This window comes from Panthera uncia (genome assembly GCF_023721935.1).
Source record: "Panthera uncia isolate 11264 chromosome A3 unlocalized genomic scaffold, Puncia_PCG_1.0 HiC_scaffold_11, whole genome shotgun sequence".
In the NCBI taxonomy this organism is placed as follows: domain Eukaryota; kingdom Metazoa; phylum Chordata; class Mammalia; order Carnivora; family Felidae; genus Panthera; species Panthera uncia.
Genome location: NW_026057578.1, coordinates 60129199 through 60148308, shown reverse-complemented (window position 1 = coordinate 60148308; position 19110 = coordinate 60129199). Strand labels below are relative to the sequence as shown.

The window sequence follows — 19110 nt, the reverse complement described above, 5'->3', positions numbered from 1 at the left end:
GTCTAGATTCTTTGCATTTCCATAAAATTTTAGACTCCAGTTTCTTCAGAATAAAGCCTGTTGGGATTTTGATTGGGATTTCGTGAAATTTTAAATCAGTTTTGGGGAAAAATCTTAAAACTACCGAGATTTCATAAGAGTATACCATAACATAGTATATCTTTACATTTACTTAGGTCTTTAGTTTTTTAGCAATGTCTTACAAGTCTTGCACATAGTGTTAGATTTATTCTTAAATAATTATGTCTATGACACTGTTGTAAATGGTATTTCTAAAATTTCATATTCTGTTTTTTGTTGCTAGAATATATAGAAGTACAGTTGAGTTTTGCATCCTGCAATCTTATTAAATTTACTTATTCTATTATTTTTTATAAATTAGATAGGGTTTTCTATGATTATGCTGTCTTTGGATAATGACAGTTATCTTTTTCTCATCTTTATGCCATTTATTTCATTTCTTTTTTTTTTCCTGTGCTGTAGTGGCTGGGACTTGCACTACAATGTTTAATACAAGTGCTAAAACTGAACATCCTTGCCTTGTTCTTGATCTCAGTCTTCAAATTAAGCATATTATTAACAGTAAGCTTTTCTAAAATGACTTCTATAAATCTGAGGAAGTTCCCTTCTACTTCTGATTTGCTAAGAACCTTCCTTTTCCTTCTTTCTTTCTTTCTTTCTTTCTTTCCTTCCTTTCTTCCTTCCACATGAGTGAGTGTTGAATTTTGTGACATTGACCATATGTCCTGAAAGTCTAAAATACTTACTATCCAGCCCCTTAAGAAAAAGTCTCTGATCCCTTCTCTAGATAAAAATATAAAAGATACCCTGGTTCATTATATGTATATCAGTGTGGATCTAATCAAGAGACAGAAACCACACAATAATTCAAACAGGAAACGATTAAAATAAAGATTATTAAACATAAGATGTAGGAGAGTTTACATGGCACTACAGGACTGAAGGAGAGTAACCAAGGAAGGATAAACTTGGAACGGGGATCCCCCTCCCCAAGACTGGCATTTAAACCTTGTTGGAGCTGGTATAATTGCAGCTCAATGTATGTCAGAGAAATTCACAGGTTTGCACAGACCTGAGGTGGCCTGCAGTTCCTGAGCCAGAAGGAAGCAATCCCCAGAATGCAGGTAGGGCAAGCCACAGCTAGTGGCTGGCCACACAGGAGTGCAGAAAAGGTGGGGGCATCAGTGTGAGTACGAGGCTGGAGCTGTGGTGCTTGTATCAAAATGGTTGTGGCACCATAGGGTCACAAGAGACAAACCTGGGGGGTGTGAGGCTAGGGAAGCAGAGAGAGTTGGAATACCATTACAGGCAGGAGGGCTGCACATTGGGTGTCCATGCTGAGACAGGTGCAGGAAGGTGACCACCAGGTCCAGCTGGGGCTGGGACATCATCAAGGAACTGTATATTCTAGGCATGTGGCTGAAGCAGAGCACCACTGGACATTCTCACTTGTCCACATCAATGGTGCAGCCACCAGAAACAACTACATAGTCCGCTCCTGCTTCAGTGTTTCTCCAGCATCCTCTACTGAGAAAGCTTACCATCGTGCTCACTGTAAAAGAAAAAATGCTTAAAATAATTCAATGCTGAGAAGTGATGAATTGATAACTGATATAGCATTGTTAAAGAATGGAGTATCCTAGGCAATCAAGTATTGGACCCACCGATATTCTATTAGAGATTTCTGGAATAAAAGTGAGAAGTAGGTACCTTTTTTATCAGATGAGGAAACTGAGTCCCACATTAAATTAATTGTCTACACCAATTGTATTAAAGAGTTAATATTAAAATAAAAATATATGAAACTATCAAAAAAGAGTAGAAATCATATATGTGAGGGAATTATGCATTCTAGGCTTTCAATGAATTAAATGAATCTCAGTGGGAAATGTTTGCAAGTCTCTACAATAAATATTATCATAACTCAAAAAGGCAAGCAGACTGGGGGAAATATTTTCATCAAATAAGCTAGGAGAAAGTCTCTGTCAGTATTGCACAAAAAGCTCATGAAAATTGAAAGGAAAAACATCAACTTTAATATAAATGGGCCAAGGACATGAATAGATGATTCACAAAGAGGAGACACAAGTAGCAAACAGACATAAGAAAATGTTCAACTTTACTATCTCTTATTGAGATGCAAATTAAAACTATAATGGGGTGCAGCTTATGAACAAAATTTGAAAAATAAAATAGAATGCTGGTAAAAAAAAAACTGGTGGAACTGGTAAATGATTGATAGCAATAGAAATTGCTAAAACTTTTCTTGAATTCAGATGCTTATATCCCTAGGGTATATTCTGGGAATATAACCTGAGGAAATAGTTACAAAAAATAGGAAAAAATGTTTCTTGGCAGTTGCTTAAAGGATTGGAAATGGGAAATAATTTAAATGTACATAAAAATGTCAATAACTATATAAATCATTCTATTAATTGTGTAATTCATTTGGTCATGATCATGGCTAGTGATAAATAATTTGGACATTGACCTAAAGTCACTGGAAACTAACACAGTAAGATAGGCTATTTCTCAAGATATAACACCTGAATAAAAACTAGAATAACAAAATTGTATTTACATGTTAGTATCACCATGAAAGAGAATAATGTGTATGTGAAGAAAAACTAGAATATAACATAAAATGTAAAATTAATTTATTGAACTGATTTTAAAGTTCTATTATGAATATAATTTTGCAATGCAACCCTTCTTTAAAATGTGGCAACCAAAATGAAAATAATCCAGGTATGCTGAAAAGAAAATAGCTGATCAAGACTCATTTTTGGGGTGCCTGGGTGGCTCAATTGGTTAAGCATTTGACTCTCGGTTTCAGCTCAGGTCATGATCTCACAGTTTGTGGGATCAAGCCCCCCATGGGACTCTGTGCTGGCAGCATGAAGCCTGCTCAGGATTCTCTCTCTCTCTCCCTCTCTCTCTGCCCCTCCCCCACTCAGGCTGTCTCTGTCTCTCTCAAAATAAATAAGTAAACTTAAAAATTTTTTAAAGACTCACCTCTTTTATACATTATATACTTCTATTAAGTCAGCATTGTCTGTCATTAGCTTTTTGCCAGTTTTTGTGGAGACGTGTCATTCTCAGGCTTCACATCATGGTGAATGAGGTCTGCCAAGCAATGTCTCCTCTCTCTGTGTGTGGATGGCTGATTATTTTGGACCCTGCTGCAGAACCTTATATTTGTTCCTGTTATATTTTTTTTCTCAGTCTGTATATTCAGCCCATCATTAAAAGCCCTCAAGATTTTTTTATATACTGATTTGCACTCCATATTTGCCATATTTCCTGAATGCATGTTAGCTATACATCCTATCCACATTAAAATATACAGAAGATTCCATACATTTACCCAAGGCCTTGATGAAAACGTTGACCTGAGCAGTACTCAGCTCAGGGCACGTCCCATCTACTAATGAGCACCTTTGATGACATTCAGATTACAATTCGCTAAAATAGCCTTGTGTCCAGTACACATTTGCCAGCTGTAACAATTAGAAAAGGTGATTGTCCTTCTTTTGTAGATGGAAAATGAAGGTTGTAGGCTTAGAGGAAAGCTCAGGTGATTTTACTGAGCCCGGACCAGGCTTAGCTGTGGTAGGGACCAAGTTTGCCCTCAGTATTCAGCATCTGTCACCCAGACCTTTGCCCCTGCCCATCCTACCTGCCCCTCCTGTGGTATCTGTGCCATCATACCCTTATTGGTCTCCAGGGTCATCAAATGCTTCCCTCAGTCACATGCTTCTGGAGTTATTTGCATTTTAAAGCTTCACCTGCCTGGCTTGGTGGGTGGAGCATGTGACTCTTGATCTTGAGGTTGTAAGTTCAAGCCCCATGTTGGGCATAGACATCATTTAGAAAACAACAACAACAAAGTAAAAGGGATAAAAATTTGAAACTAAAAGGATGAAGTTCTGATGGTGGAATTCCAGGCACTGATGGTCAGATAGATTTGGATGGTCAAAATGTGTAGCTTCAGCCTCTTCTGGACCGCCTTTGAGGCTCCAGAGCCTTACCTGACTCTCCCAGAGAGAGAGGGAGATAACAGACTCCACTACCTACAAGGCTGGCCTGAAGGGGCATCTTCAGGGGATGAGGTAGATTAGATCTCTGAAGACCACTCTCCTCCATAGCTCTTAATCATATTTGGACAGAATTTACAACTCTTCAAATCTCATTAATTTAATTTTATTTTCCTTCTATTTTGTCAACTGCCAGGTAGGTGAGGGAAACATACCATCATTTTTGTTGCCTGAGAAGCAGAAAAGGGAGCCTTAAAAACTGAAAACCGCTGCCTCTGCCACAGCAGGGTCTTTTCCCCCTGATGACTTTGCACTGACTGAGAAAATGCCTGGGGAAATTTATGCATCATTGCTTCTCATGTGAAGCTCACCTGCCTCTGAATAAATATTTTATTTCCCAAAAGCCATTCCTGCAAATTGCCCTATCATTTGCCAAGGATCTAAACCATCTGCCAGAGTAAGCCCACACTCTCCTCCTTACTGATAACTGGGCTTATCTGTTTGCATTTCTACTTATCATCTGCTAGTCTGGCTTATCTCCTTATCAGATTGTGTGTTCTTTAACACACTGGACACCGTATTTAATGTGCCTTTCAAGTCTAATCTATAAATATCAGATCCCCAGCACTTCTGAAATTTGTTTGGATTGGGTAGATTTTACACAAAGTAGGAAAAATTTAATTCCTCCCCCCAATTTTTAAAATCAAAATGTATAATATGCACCCAGAATAAATAGCAAATTGTATATTTACACAGTAAAACTGAAATAACTATAGCTAGAAACAATATCACTGAATCCTAAGATTGGGGGGAAAAGCAAATCCCAGACTATGTAGACCATAATCACATATTTTCTAAAATTTAAAAACAATTAGGGGCACCTGGGTGGCTCAGTCAGTTAAGCCCAACTGTTGATTTTAGCTCAGGTCATGATCTCATACTTTGTGAGAGCCTGATTGGGATTCTCTCTCTCTCCCTGGCCTCCCTGCTAATGCTTCCTCTCCCTCTCAAAATAAATAAAAAAACATTTAAAAATTTAAATTTAAAAACAATTAAAACTATATCTTACTGGGGAGTCCCCTAAGCCACACCTGTTCATGCTCATGCTTGAACTCAATCCCTCTGGGCATGGCTAGTATTTACCCTTTTATTTCTCAGGCAGTGAAATCACAGGCAGGTAGAACTAGTCTCACCAGGTTCCCTGGGTCCAGTCTTCCTCAGCTACTGATGCCTGGGTATCACCTTTTCCCACACAGAACCCTCCTCATTTCCTTAAGAAATATTGACTGAGGCTAAAGCAACCTAGGATTGACCTAATCCTCCCCCACTCAGATATCATCCACCCAGTTAGAATGAGGAAGTGGTGCCTTCTCCATAGCTCTCTTCTCACTGATGTCTCCCTATTCTGACACAGGCTTTGGGTATCTGAGGATCCCTCTCCTGGGTCTCTTGGTGCCATGGACCTCTTAGGACACCCCACTCACTCATCTGGGATTGCTTGGTGCTAATTGTATCCTGCATATTGACAAAGGACTTCTGTCCCTTCCATGCTGTGCCATACATATTTGGTTGCACTTCAGATGAAACCTGAGCAATAGGACAGACCCCTAGAGGCTACCCCTGAGTCTTCAGCCGAATCTGGATCCTCCTTCCTGACAGCCCAGGATCCTGCTACTGGATGCCTTGTGCAGGCTAATTCACAGATATATCCCCTCTAGGCTCTTTCTGCTCATTTTCAGTCTCAGTTTATCTGTTTGTACCTTACAGGTATGGAAAATTCTTCAGTGATATCTATTGCCACACATATCATTTCCCAAGGGCCAATTATGTGCCCAATCCTGCAATGGATGCTCTACCTCATTTGGTCAGATTCAGTGCACTTCTCCACTTCATGGTTAATTTTATAAGGTCTTATTTCCCTCCTAAGATCTTAGGAATGGTCTGCATTTCAAAAACAAAGTCCAGAGGGATTTTTCACTTTCAGGATTGTGCATTAAAATTGTCTCATGGTAACAACCACCTTCCCCAATATCCGTATGTAAGATTCTTTTGAAGCTCTGAAATGTTTCTGGACAACAAATGATAACCATCTGCTTCCAATCTTCCCATCCTTTCCTATGGGAAACAGCTTTAACTTGTAGTGTAAATTACTGGGACTAGAGAAAATAAAGTATTTCCTGACAATGAGGGCTGTAAAAAAAATTGCACGAGGTAACTGATGTATGTTGGAGATTCTCTGGATTAAGGACACCAAAGGTCTTGATGAGGCATCATCTCATGAATTACGTCTTCTCTTGTGTTAAATCTACTTCATATTTCTTCCAGAAGCCCAAATGACAAAATAAGACTCTCCTCTCCAACTTCTGTGGCTTCAACTTTGTTTTGTTGATTCACCATTTCCATTTATTTGCTTTCTCGCTACCAGAATCCCTTAAATCTGAACAATTAAGCTTGACTTTTCTTTGGGGAAATTTTTTCTGGGTTTTGCTTCCCTTCTTTAAGGAGTGTGTGTGTGTGTGTGTGTGTGTGTGATTCTAATTCTTTATTTCTCCAGTGAATAATATACACTTGATCTCTCCAAGTGTTGCATGAACTCGAGAACTTAAGCTTTCTAAAGACAATCTGTTCCATGAATACATAATTATTTTAATGTTTATTTATATTTGAGAGAGAGAGAGAGAGACAGAGTGTGAGTGGGGGAGGGGCAGAGAGAGACAGAGACTGAATCCAAAGCAGGCTCCAGGCTCTGAGCTGTCAGCACAGAGCCCCAGGCAGGGCTTTAACCCACGAGCCATGAAATCATGACCTGAGCCAAAGTCTGACACTTAACCAACAAAGCCACCCAGGTTCCCCTTCATGAGTAGATAATTTAATAGATATGTTCAGGAAATATCATAAGTTACAAATCCTCAAAGAAGCCTCTCCTTTTCAGGCTGCTGTGGGATCTGCTCCTGCAGTTTCTTCCCATAAGGGTGTCAGCCATGGGGACCTGGAACCCAAGAGGCTTCCAGACCTTGTCCCAGACAGGAAAGCTGGATTCCTCCTGGGACCTGCTCCTGCAATTCAGGACCAGAGAGTGAAGGGGAGGTGCATTTAGGTTTTCATCCTTGATGAAGAGGTGTGTCCTTAGATATATGCTTTCTGTGGGGAAAGTGAGTCCGGAGAAATGTGGAGGCTTTGTTGTTATTTTCTGCAAAAAGAGTTTAAATTCTTTTGGCTGGATTGGCGAGTTTTAATTTTTAGTTCAGGGAAGCTGGTGGTGTCTGCTGTGGTAGAAGGAAATAAATCTCTGCAAGGAGATATCCCTAAGAGAGATTCGTTTCTAAAACCCTTCCTAAGATTGCAAACAAGTTTAAGGGGATATATATTCCCACCTTTAAACTTCAGACTCCCAGATCTCCGCTGTGTCCTCATCCAATGTGGATTACATTACTGGTAAAACATCTCAGGAAAGAGTCCAAGGTGGCGGGAGGCTCGCGGTTAGAAGAGTCCAGAGTTGACAGGCAGACTTTCCAGTTTTCTTGCTCCTGGCTCGCCCCCTCTTCCCTTGGAGGGTATGCTGATACGAATGAGCGGCTTCTGCCTCTTCCGGGACCGCCTTTGAGACTCCAGAGCCTCACCTGACTTTCTCAGTGAGAGACAGGGAGGCAACAGACTCCTTCCGCCGTTCGCAGAGGAGGGTCCTGGGGCCGAAGCGTGGGGGAGGGAGCGAGGCCAGAGCTGTTACCCAGAACCCAGAGGGAGCGAGCAGCAGAGACTCTCTGCCAGACAGAGGCGCATCGCGGAGAACTCAAACTTTGTCGGGTAAGGATTTTAGGGTCTCTTGAGCTGGGAGTTTTTAGGGCGCTGGGAGGTCTGCTGGGTCGCTGATTCCATCCAGCCCGGAGATGGATTAAAGAAGTCCGCGCAGGGCAGAGGGGTGGCTGAGCCCAAGTGCAGGCGCGGCGCTGTCCGCAGCCCCCGGTGCTGAAACGGGCCGCTTCTGGGCGCGCGAGAAAGGGGCCTGCCCCGGCATCTGTTCCCAACCCCGGCACGCACACACTCCTCCAGCCGAGATCACAGGACAAAGCTCTCCGCTGTGCCCAAGTCCATCACACTCCTTACACTCACATCCGGCGGCCGCGCTGGGCCGATTCGGGCTGAGCCGTCGGGGCAGGAGGCAGAAGGAGCTGGACTGTCTCCCGCTAGAGACAGGAAGGGAGTCTGGCCACGATACTACCCTGGAGACACCTCCCTAAGACACCCTGTAACCCAGATGCCTGGCCACGCGCCTTCATGGCAGCCTGTCCTGGAAGAGGCTCTCTGGCCGCCTCGTTTCTGCGGCTTCAGATCTGGGACTAGAGCAGAGTCTCTCCGAGTCTGCGCCAGGCGTGGGGCAGTTATGTCCATGGGCTTGGAAGGAGCAGGAGCTAGGGAGGTCAGCAGACTGGGGTTGAGGGACTGCCTCCGCTAGACCCAACTCAGCGTTGGGGATCCAAAGAGACATGTGGCTGAGGAGGAGGCAAAGAGTTCATATTATTTAGTGAAGTGAGCAGTCACTGTTTCTATTCTATTCTTTCTTCCTTTTTTATTTTTTTTTTTTTTAATGATGGACTCGTAATCTACAATCTTGGCCAGTCGGTGCTTGGGGGCTTAGTGTTTAGGTATGGAGGAGAAGGGGCAGCAGGCTCTCTGATCCCTTGCAATCCCCTAACCGGATAATCATATGGGCTCTCTGTCCTCGTCCTCAGGCTTTTCTCCTCAGCTCAGCTTCCACCCCCACCTCCAACACCAGAGGGGGCTAAGCCAGCTGGTCCTTGCCCTGGCCATCCCAGCAATCTCTGGCAAGGGCTGGACTAGGTAACTAGGGGGATGGAGGGGTGTTTCATTTTTCTCCCCTTGTAATTCCTCAATTCATAACTGCCCTACTTTATGCTGTTGTTGAGATTTTAAACTTTGTCATTCTAAAGTGGCTATCTCCAGCTAGACATGAAATGTGGAGGAGGATGAAAGGAGGGAAGAGCAGAAAGGATCTGAAATCCCCCCTGGGCCACTGGCCATGGGTCCAGCGCCTCCAATATGCAGTTTACTTGCTCAGGACTCCCAATGGGAGTGCTGCCACCTCTCTCCTGGAGGGAGAGACTTTATGGTGGATGCTCCTCACCAAATCTTTCAGACGGGCAAACTGGGGTCAGTCCTTGGCACCCCAGACTAGTGGGCAGTTGCCCCTCCACCTGGGTTCAATCTCCCTCCTAGAGTGGGCTGTACAGACCCCTAACTTTATGGACAGTCTGCCAGCAACTACCCCCCCCCCCGCCTTCCCTCGGCATACGTGCGCGTGCGTGCACACACACACACACACACACACACTTTCATCCATAAAACCCAGTAACAACATCATTGTCTGGGCACGGAGTCACATACTCCCTCTGAGAAATCATTGGAGGGGGCAGTGAAGAGTTGGTCCTGTGAGAAGGGAGATGACTACTATTGCCATTGCTCTCTGTACCAGGTCTTGTATGACAAAGTCATGGATTCTTGAAAATTCTGCCAGGCCAGGGAACCCCATTGGGATTTCGCTGAGCTGGTGGGAGCTCCTTTGGCAGGAATGGGGCCCTTTCTTCACATGAACGCCCAAGCACATGCACTTTTCCTCCTCAGCCTCTGTTCAGCTGTAAATGGGGTCCTTGCTGGGTGCAGGATGCCAGGATAGAGTGAATGGCTGCTCTGTGGGTAACTGACTGGTCAGAGCAAGATCTCAGTCACTTTAGGTGGGACTTTGGCCAGGACTGCATGTGCCCCATGCCTTTGATATGCCCTTTTTTTGCCTTTTCTGTCCTCATTCACTATCTGCCAGCAGTTGCTCTGCCTGGTTAATAATGGTTGCCATGGTGACCAATCTCCCGTCGCCATGGTACCCAGGAGGTAAACAGTTGGAAGCTGTAGAGGCTCTTCCTTAACTCCCCCAAACTGTGCAGGAGCTGTGGGTTTCCTGGAGGAGTGGGGAGAAGGATGACAATGACCAGGGTGAAGACCCCCCCACACACACACACAAACACATATTCATGCCCTGCCTAGAGGCCTCTTCACCTGAAATCTTCTCTAATCCCTGCCAACCACTGTGCCCTCCAGGTTCAGAGGGGTCAAGCTTTTATTCTCCATGCCCAACTGCATACACTGAGACCAAGGGGTAAATGGTTTTCCCTCTGACCTAATTACTATCAGGTGCACACTACTCCTGAGTACAAATCACAAGGCTAAGTCCAGTGGGAGATAGAATTACTTAAACAAACACAGTCCATGCTCTCTGGACACCACAGTGTAGTGTGGGAGACAAGCCCTTACATTTTCTGTTAGCTGGGCTCTGCTCTGGGCTGAAATAGAGGTAATAATAATGCCCGGAAAGTAGAGAGAGGTGCGAGTGACTGACTCCCAGGGGAGGACATACAGGAGTTGAAACTTAAAGGATGATAGGAATTTCAACTGGCAAGAAAGAGGGAAAACCTCTCTCTAAGCAGAGGGATGAGTAGGACCAAAGGCGTGTGGAGTCATCAGGAGAGGGTAGGTCCTACTCTGGTAACATACAGAACCTCTCAGGGGCTAGCCCATTCATCGCTTATGCAATTTCTGAGGTTAGGAGGAACTGGGGGACTCTGCATCATGGGACAAGTCCACTGGCCAGAGCCTGTTATTCAGTCCTCACCTGGCCTGGAAGGGACACCGAGAAATACAGGAAGCCAAAGGTGAGATTGGGTGAGCCTGACAATAGGAGGGACAAGAAAATTCATGACACGCTTCAGGAAAGCATGAGTAATTTGGTTTGAATGGAGCTACCCCTTTAGGCCGATAAGATCCAGGTTATGAAAACTCGTGAATGTTAGGTTAAGACTGCATGCTGGAGAAAACAGGCAATCTCTGAAAGTTTGAGTTATGTGATTCAAACTACCTTTTATAAAACCCTGATGTTAGTGCAGAAGATTCATTCATTCAGTCAGTCATTCCATACCCACTGAGAACCTCCTAAGTGCCAAGCCTTGGATGGATTACAGACGTGAGACAATTATTTCAACAATCCTGGGGAGGGAGGCCAGGGTCTGGACAGAGTGGGGGAAGAAGAGGCCAGGATGCCCACCCTCACTTCATTTCTGGATTAGTGAATGACTGAGTGGAAGGGGACACAGGGGACAGATAGTAGGTGATGTAAGTGACAGGACTTGGGGATTTGTGATCTGGGGAAGTGAGGAAGAAGGAGGAGTGGAGGCTCTTGCTGGGTCATCGGTTGGCTTGGGTGTCATCCGTGGTGTTGGCAAGACAAGGCTCAGGGGAGAGAGGGAAATTTTGAGGTAGTTGGGCTAGTGCCATTCAGTATAGTTTTGTACCAATGACACTCTTCCATGGCTATGCCGCACCCTCACACACTGCACCCTGGACTTCATCTAGTCCCCACAGCACTTTATTTGCCCTCTTTTGCAGATTTCACACATTCCCTCTCTCTTGCATTATAACAATGCTCTGTAGGGGTTAAATTCAAACAGGCTTTTGTTTGCGTGTTCTGCCACTAGATGACTTTGAACAAGTTATTCAACCATTCCGGAGTCTCAGTTTCTTCATATGTAAATTGCAAGTAATGGTTATAATACCTGCTTCAGTGGGTTGTTGGGAGGAGTAAGTGAAGGTAATTGGAGTGAATTCCTGGGCACAGCACCTGTACAATGATTGATCAAAGTTAGATATGAACATCTTATTATTTTTCATAATGACAGCATATTACTTTTATAATCACATCACAAAAATTAATTTAAAAAAACAACAGTTTACCTCTGTGCCCACAGCTAGGCTCGGTGAAACAGGTCCTTGGGGAGGGAAGGGAGGTTCCTTGCCTGGCCTTGTTTGCCTTGGCTGTGTGTGTGTGTGTGTGTGTGTGTGTGTGTGTGTGTGTTGGGGGCGGGGGGGGGTGGAGACGGAATTCTGAGGAGAGCATTTATAGGGCTGGCTACAGACATATGGGTTCTCCAGCTCTAGCAACATCTGGAAAGCAGTTACATTCTCTTGGAATCTCAATCTGAGCAGCTGAATCTTATTGCAAATCACTTAGAAACTGAATACACTTAAAGTGGAGGAGGAAACCAGAGTCCCCATTAATTCCGAGTCATCTCTGCAGAAGACCAAGACACTTTCTAGGCATGAGACAGGCCTCTCTCTGTCTGGTGGTTGAGTAACATAATTTATAACCTTGTTACAAATTCAGATCCTTTCATCCCAAATCTCTTCCTGTTCTTGGGAACAATGTTAATTTTTTCTCAGACAGGAATTGAAAATCTGCACCTGGCGTATGCAAACTTGCCTTTGTTTGCGTTATAAAAATTCATAGAGTTCAGAAGAGAGAGAAATCCACCTCATGGCCACTCAAAGGTTTCCTTGGAAAGCCAGACACAACAACCTTAACTCAAACTCTCTCTTCATATCTTGGTGTGGGGACATTCATGGGTTTGCCTATCCTCCACTCTGCAGAAAGGGGAGAACATGAATTCTGAACTCCATTTCCCCTCATCACCTCAAAGCTCAATTTGAGCTTCTGGATACACCCTCATGGTCTAAGACCTGAGCTGCCCTTTTGGATCTTTATCGGGAAGATGGAGGCGGCTTTGATACCTACCAGTCCCAGAAATTGGGCTTGTTTCTTGAGAGGCAGGAGATTGAATTTGCAGGCTCTAGGACTCAATTGCCTGCTATAGTCCTAACTGTGTGAAACGTGCACCTTGGCTTACTCAACTGTACGATAGGGATAATAACTTACCTCGTAGGGTGATTGTGGGGATTAAATGAGTTTGTCCATGTGAAGCATGTGAAACTGTGGATCAGTGCTTGGCATAGTGTGAGCCCTCAACAATGTGACCAATATCATTATTATTAATGTGATATTTTGACATTTCTCCCCTTTATTACACTTACATTTTGCGAGTTTCTTATAGCAGATATTGTTAGTTTTACATTTTAAAAGCAGCTTTGCTATTATATTTAACATTACTTTTTTAGAATTAGTTCATAGGCCATAAAAGTCATCCATTTAAAGTATACATTTCAGTGCTTTTTAGTAATCTTCACAGTGGTGCAGTCATCGCCACAATATAATTTTAAAACTTTTCAACACCTCCAAAAGAAACCCTGTAGCTATTAGCAGTCACTCTTTTTTCTGGCCACCCCCTATCCCAACCCTTTCCCCAAGCAACCACTAATCTACTTTCTATCCCAGTGAATTTGCCAATTCCACATTTCACATAAATGGAATTATACAACATGTGGCTTTTTGTGTCTCGCTTCTTCCACTTAACATAATGCTTTCAAGGTTCATCCATGTTGTAGCATGTATCAGTATTTTGTTCATTTTCATTGCCAAATAACAGTTCACTATGTATATATACCACATTTTGTTTATCCAGTTAGCTGATGGACATTTAGGTTGTTTCCACTTTGGGGCTATTATGAATAATGCTGCTATGAATATTCATGCATAAGTTGTTGTGTGGATATATGTTTTCCTTTCTCTTAGGTATATCCTTAAGAGTAGAATTATTGGGTCATATGGCAACTATGTTCAGCATTTTGAGGAATTGCCCCACTGTTTTCCAAAGTGACTGTACACTTACATTCTTACCAGTAGTGTATGAGGATTCCAGTTTCTCCATATCTTTACTAACCCTTGTTATTGACTGTATTTCTATTATAGCCATTGTAGTTGGTATGCAGAGGTATCTCATCATAGTTTTGATTTGCATTTCCCCATGATTAAATATGCTTATAATCATGTGCTTGTTGACCATGTATCTTCTTCAGAGACATGCCTATTCAAATCCTCTTCCCAATATTTAATTAGCTTGTCTTTTTATTATTGAGTTGTAACTGTTCTTTATATATTCTTTATATATATATGCCTTACCAATACATGATTTTAAAATATTTTCTCCCATTCTATGGGTTGTCTTTTTACTTTCTTGATGGTGTCATTTGATGCAGAGGTTTTTTATTCTGATGGAGTATAATGTATTGTTTTTCTCTTTTCATTTATGCTTTTGGTGTCATATCTATGAAACCATTGCCTAACCCAAGGCCATGAAGATTGTGTTTTATTCTAGGAATTCTATAGTTTTGGCCCTTACATGTAAGCCTATGATCCATTTTGAGTTCATTTTTGTGTATGGTGTATATTCTTTTGCATATGGATATTCAGTTTTTCCAGCATTTGTTAAGAAGACTATTCTTTTTTCCATTGATTTCCAATTGATTGTAAATGTGGGAATTATTTCTGGACTCTGAATTCTATTCCATTAATCTATATACCTATCCTTATTCCAGAACCACACTATCTTGATTTTTATAGCTTTGTAATAGGTTTTGAAATCTGAAAGTGTGAGTTCTCCAACTTTGTTCTTCTTTTTCAAGATTTCAAGATTGTTTGGCTATTTGTGTCCCTTGAATTTCCATGTAAATTTAGGATCAGCTTGTCAATTTCTGCAAAAACTCCAGCAGGGATTTTGATAAGGATTGCACTGAATCTGTGGATAATTTGGAGAGTAAACACCATATTAATAATATTAATCCTTCCAATCTATGAGCAGAAAATATCTTTCCAATTGTTTATATCTTCAATTTCTTTCAACAATGTTTCATAGTTTTCAGTGTACAAATCTTTAATTTCCTAGGTTAAATTTCCTAGGTGTTTTGTTCTTTTATGCTGCTATTATAAATGGGATTGTTGGGGCACCTGAGTTGATTGAACATCCGACTATGGCTCAGGACATGATCTCACTGTTCGTGAGTTTGAGCCCTGAGTTGGGCTTTGCACTGACAGTACAGAGCCTGGTTGGGATTCTCTTTCTTCTCTCTTTCTGCCCCTCCCCACTTGCATGCTCTATCTCAAAATAAATAAACTTAAAAAATGGGATTGTTGTCTTAACTTCATTTGTATTATTATTCAATGCTAATGTATAGAAATACATTTGATTTCTGTATGCTGACCTGTATACTGCCACACTACTAATCTTATTTATTAATTCTAATAGTTTTTTGGTGGATTACTTAAGATTTCCGATATACCAGATCATGTCATCTGCAAATAGAGATAATTTTACTTTTTCTTTTCCAATCTGGATGCTTTTATTTGTTTTGTTTTGTTTTTTCCTGTCTAATTGCCCTGGTTAGCAGTACAATGTTGCATGGAGGTGATAAGAGTGAATATCTTTGTCCTGTTCCTGATTTTAGGGGAAAGCATTCAGTCTTGCACCTTTAACTGTGACATTAGCTGTGGTTTTGTCAAGATGCCCTTTATCAGTTTAAGGAAATTTCCTTTTGTTCTTACTTTGTTGATTGTTTTTATCATGAAAGCATGTTGGATTTTGTCATATGATTTTCTTACGTCTATTGCATTCATCATGTAGTTTTTGCCATTTAATTAATATGGTGTATTACATTGGTCGATTTTGGGTGTTAGATCAACTTTGCATTCTTGGGACACATATCACTTAATCATGATATGTGACTAGATTTTTGTTCGCTAGTATTTTGTTGAGGATCTTTACATCATAATGTAATTTTCAAAGTGCCCTCTCATATAAGTTCTGATATTCAAGTTATGTTGTACCACGTCCAGAGAATTTTGACATTATAGAGTTTTGTCATTTCTGCTTTTGGAGCTCTAGAATGTTTTTATTTCTTCCAATAGGATCACATTCATGCACAAACAATGAGAGGACCTTTAGACACAATATTTGCATTCTACAGTTCTGTTCCATCATGAAACTTTTGAAATGGAAGGACCTTTCATGATCAACTGGGCCTTGGTTTTCAGCTCTGTTCCACAGAGTTCCCTAAGGTTTTCTGTGCACACTTTAAGTTTCTTTATGTATATTTAAATAATTAAAGAACCCAAATAAAGATAACATTGACATGTGCCCCCTACCAAATTTTTTTAAATTTTTTTTCATGTTTTTACTTATTTTTGAAGGAGAGAGAAACAGAGCATGAGCGGGGGAAGGAGGAGGGGCAGAGAGGGTGGAAGGCACAGAATTCAAAGCAGGCTCCAGGCTCCGGGCTGTCAACACAGAGTCTGACACGGGGCTCGAACTCACCAGCTGCAAGATCATGACCTGAGCCCAAGTCAGATGCTTAACCAACTGAGCCACCCAGGTGCCCCATCCCTACTAAATTTTAATATACTGGAAATCATGGTCAAAATTAACTTGTGTCCCACTGATTGTCTTTTTTTTTTTTTTTTAGAGAGAGAGAGAGAGAAAGAGAGAGAGAGGATGAATCACAAGCAGGCTCCATGCCCAGCACAGAGCCTGATGCGAGGCTCAATCCCACAACACTGAGATCATGACCTGAGCCAAAATCAAGAGTCAGAGGCTCAAATGATTGAGCCACCCAGGGAACCCATGTCTTTATTTTTTAATTGAAGTGTAGTTGATCCACAATGTTACATTAGCTTCAGGTGTACAGCATAACAATTTGACAACTCTATACATTATGTGATGCCCACCACAAGTGTAACATCATCTGTCACCATACTACACTAGTATAGTATTATTGACTATAGTCCCTATGCTTTACCTTTTATCCCCATGACTTATTCATTCCATAACTGGAAGACTATATCTTCTACTCCCCTTCACCCATTTTGCCACCCCCCACCAACCATCAGTTTTTCTCTGTATTTATGGGTCTCTTTCTATTTTTTTGTTTGTTTTTTGATTCCACATGTAAGTGAAATCATATGATATTTGTCTTTCTCTTTCTTTTTTTTCAATTTTTTAAATATGAAATTTATTGTCAAATTGGTTTCCATATAACACTCAGTGCTCATCCCAACAGGTGCCTTCCTCAATGCCCATCACCCACTTTCCCCTCCCTCCCACCCCCCATCAACCCTCGGTTTATTCTCAGTCTGTAAGAGTCTATTATGGTTTGCCTCCCTCTCTCTAACTTTTTTTTCCCTTCCCCTCCGCCATGGTCTTCTGTCAAGTTTCTCAGGATCCACATAAGAGTGAAAAACATATGGTATCTGTCTTTCTCTGTATGACTTATTTCACTTAGCATAACACTCTCCAGTTCCATCCATGTTGCTACAAAAGGCCAGATTTCATTCTTTCTCATTGCTGAGTAGTATTCCATTGTGTATATAAACTACAACTTCTTTATCCACTCATCAGCTGATGGACATTTAGGCTCTTTCCATAATTTGGCTATTGTCGAAAGTGTGGCTATGAACATTGGGGTACAAGTGCCCCTATGCATCAGCACTCCTGTATCCCTTGGGTAAATTCCTAGCAAACTTGCATGTCATCCTTGCACAGGGGCCATGCTAATCTTCTCTGTATCATGCCAATTTTGGTATATGTGCTGCCAAAGTGAGCACTATCTTTCTTATTTCATTTAGTATAATACCCTTGATGTCCATCCATGTTGTCACAAATGGCAAGATCTCATTTTTTAAGACTGAATAATATTCTGCATCTTCTTTGCCCATTCATCTATTGATGGACACATAGGTTGCTTCCTTATCCTGGCCATCGTATATAATGCAGTGAACATAGGGGTGCATAGATCTTTTTGAATTAGTATTTTCACTTTTGGAAAGGAAGTAAACACTCACTAATTATCTTTATAAATGTTTTCAAGTACATTTATTTTTAAAATTTTTTAACATTTATTTATTTTTGAGAGACAGAGAATGAATGGGGGAGGAGCAGAGAGAGGGAGACACAGAATCTGAAGCAGGCTCTAGGCTCTGAGATGTCAGCACAGAGCCCGACATGGGGCTCAAACCCACGAACTGTGAGATCATCACCTGAGCTGAAATCGGCAGCTTAACCAACTGACCCAGGCGCCCCTCAAATACATTTAAATAAAATATATACGTAAATGCTTTATTCATTGGGTTTCTGTGGAAAATTTCATTTGCAATAAGTCCATGTTCATCAATGTATAAAGAAACTAAAATGCTGGTCACTTGCCCAAATTGTAGGCTGAGCTAAGAAGAGATCCAGCTTTTCTTTCTCTCAGTACAGTGTCCTTGACCACCTATATTGTCTTTCCAATGCCACTTGTCTTAAACAAAAGGTATTTTACTAGTGCTTTCCCCCTACATAAGCCTAGGGCTGCTTAATAATACACAACCCTCATCATTGTCTATAGTAATGTCTGTTCTGTCCTTTGTGTTTGTTCTGTGGACTGGTTCACAGGTCTCAGAGTGATTAAGTGGCTTAGCATTGGATATTTTCCTTTCATCCTGCAGTTTCCAGATGAGATAGGGGAAGAAGGGAGAGGCAATCTAACTTTGGACGAAGTTCCAAGACTTGTAGATCCTGTGGGAGTTATTGACTTATCTTTGGCTTTTAATTTGACAAAGTGAGCCTGTCCAACTTCACATTACTGACAATTTGCTGAATGCTTTTGCCCAAGTGATGCTGAGAAAGTTGAGTTGTGGAGAACTGAAATGAATGAAACCCAGAGAGATATTACTTCTGAGAAGATTGAAGACCTTAGGTGGTAAAAGTGATCTGTCTCAGCTGGAGAAAATGCAGGCTTGTCCCCAGTGTGCCTGTCCATCAGACTGTGGGGCTGTCCTCTGGTTGGGGTTGTCTTTTTGACATGGCTTTGTTCTAGACTCGGTTTCTCACTAATGGAACCTTCCAGCCCCTGGCTGCATAGATGTCATAACCAAAGACAATGATAACTCAGATAACCTCCAGTGAGTCAGAGGAGTATGCATCTTGGGCTCTTGGCACCTCTCTATTGTCTCAGCTGCATTTAAGTCTTGGGAAATGATAAGGTTTCAAATGACACAAATTGAACCAGGACTGGTATTCATGTTTAAGCCATAATAGAAAAGGACACAACATGGACAATTTTTTTTTTAGTATAGTTAGTCATCGTAAGTGGGGACCAAGATTTTTTTCCAGAAGCACATTTTAGTTTAGAAGAAAGGGCTTTACATGTTTTGACCTCCTTTGTTGCTTACTTGCTTTCTCCCTTATAAAGTCCCATCCATTTCTAAACAAGACAGAAATGTTCAGTG

General features: G+C 41.7%; 1 non-coding gene across 1 annotated transcript; it reads right to left on the bottom strand.

Annotated features, from left to right (window-relative positions):
- Window positions 1–17339: 17339 nt before the first annotated feature.
- On the bottom strand, window positions 17340–17448 carry LOC125937232 (U6 spliceosomal RNA). Its single transcript, XR_007462316.1, has one exon. It is a non-coding gene; the product is annotated as a U6 spliceosomal RNA (small nuclear RNA).
- Between the last annotated feature and the right edge of the window lie 1662 nt (window positions 17449–19110).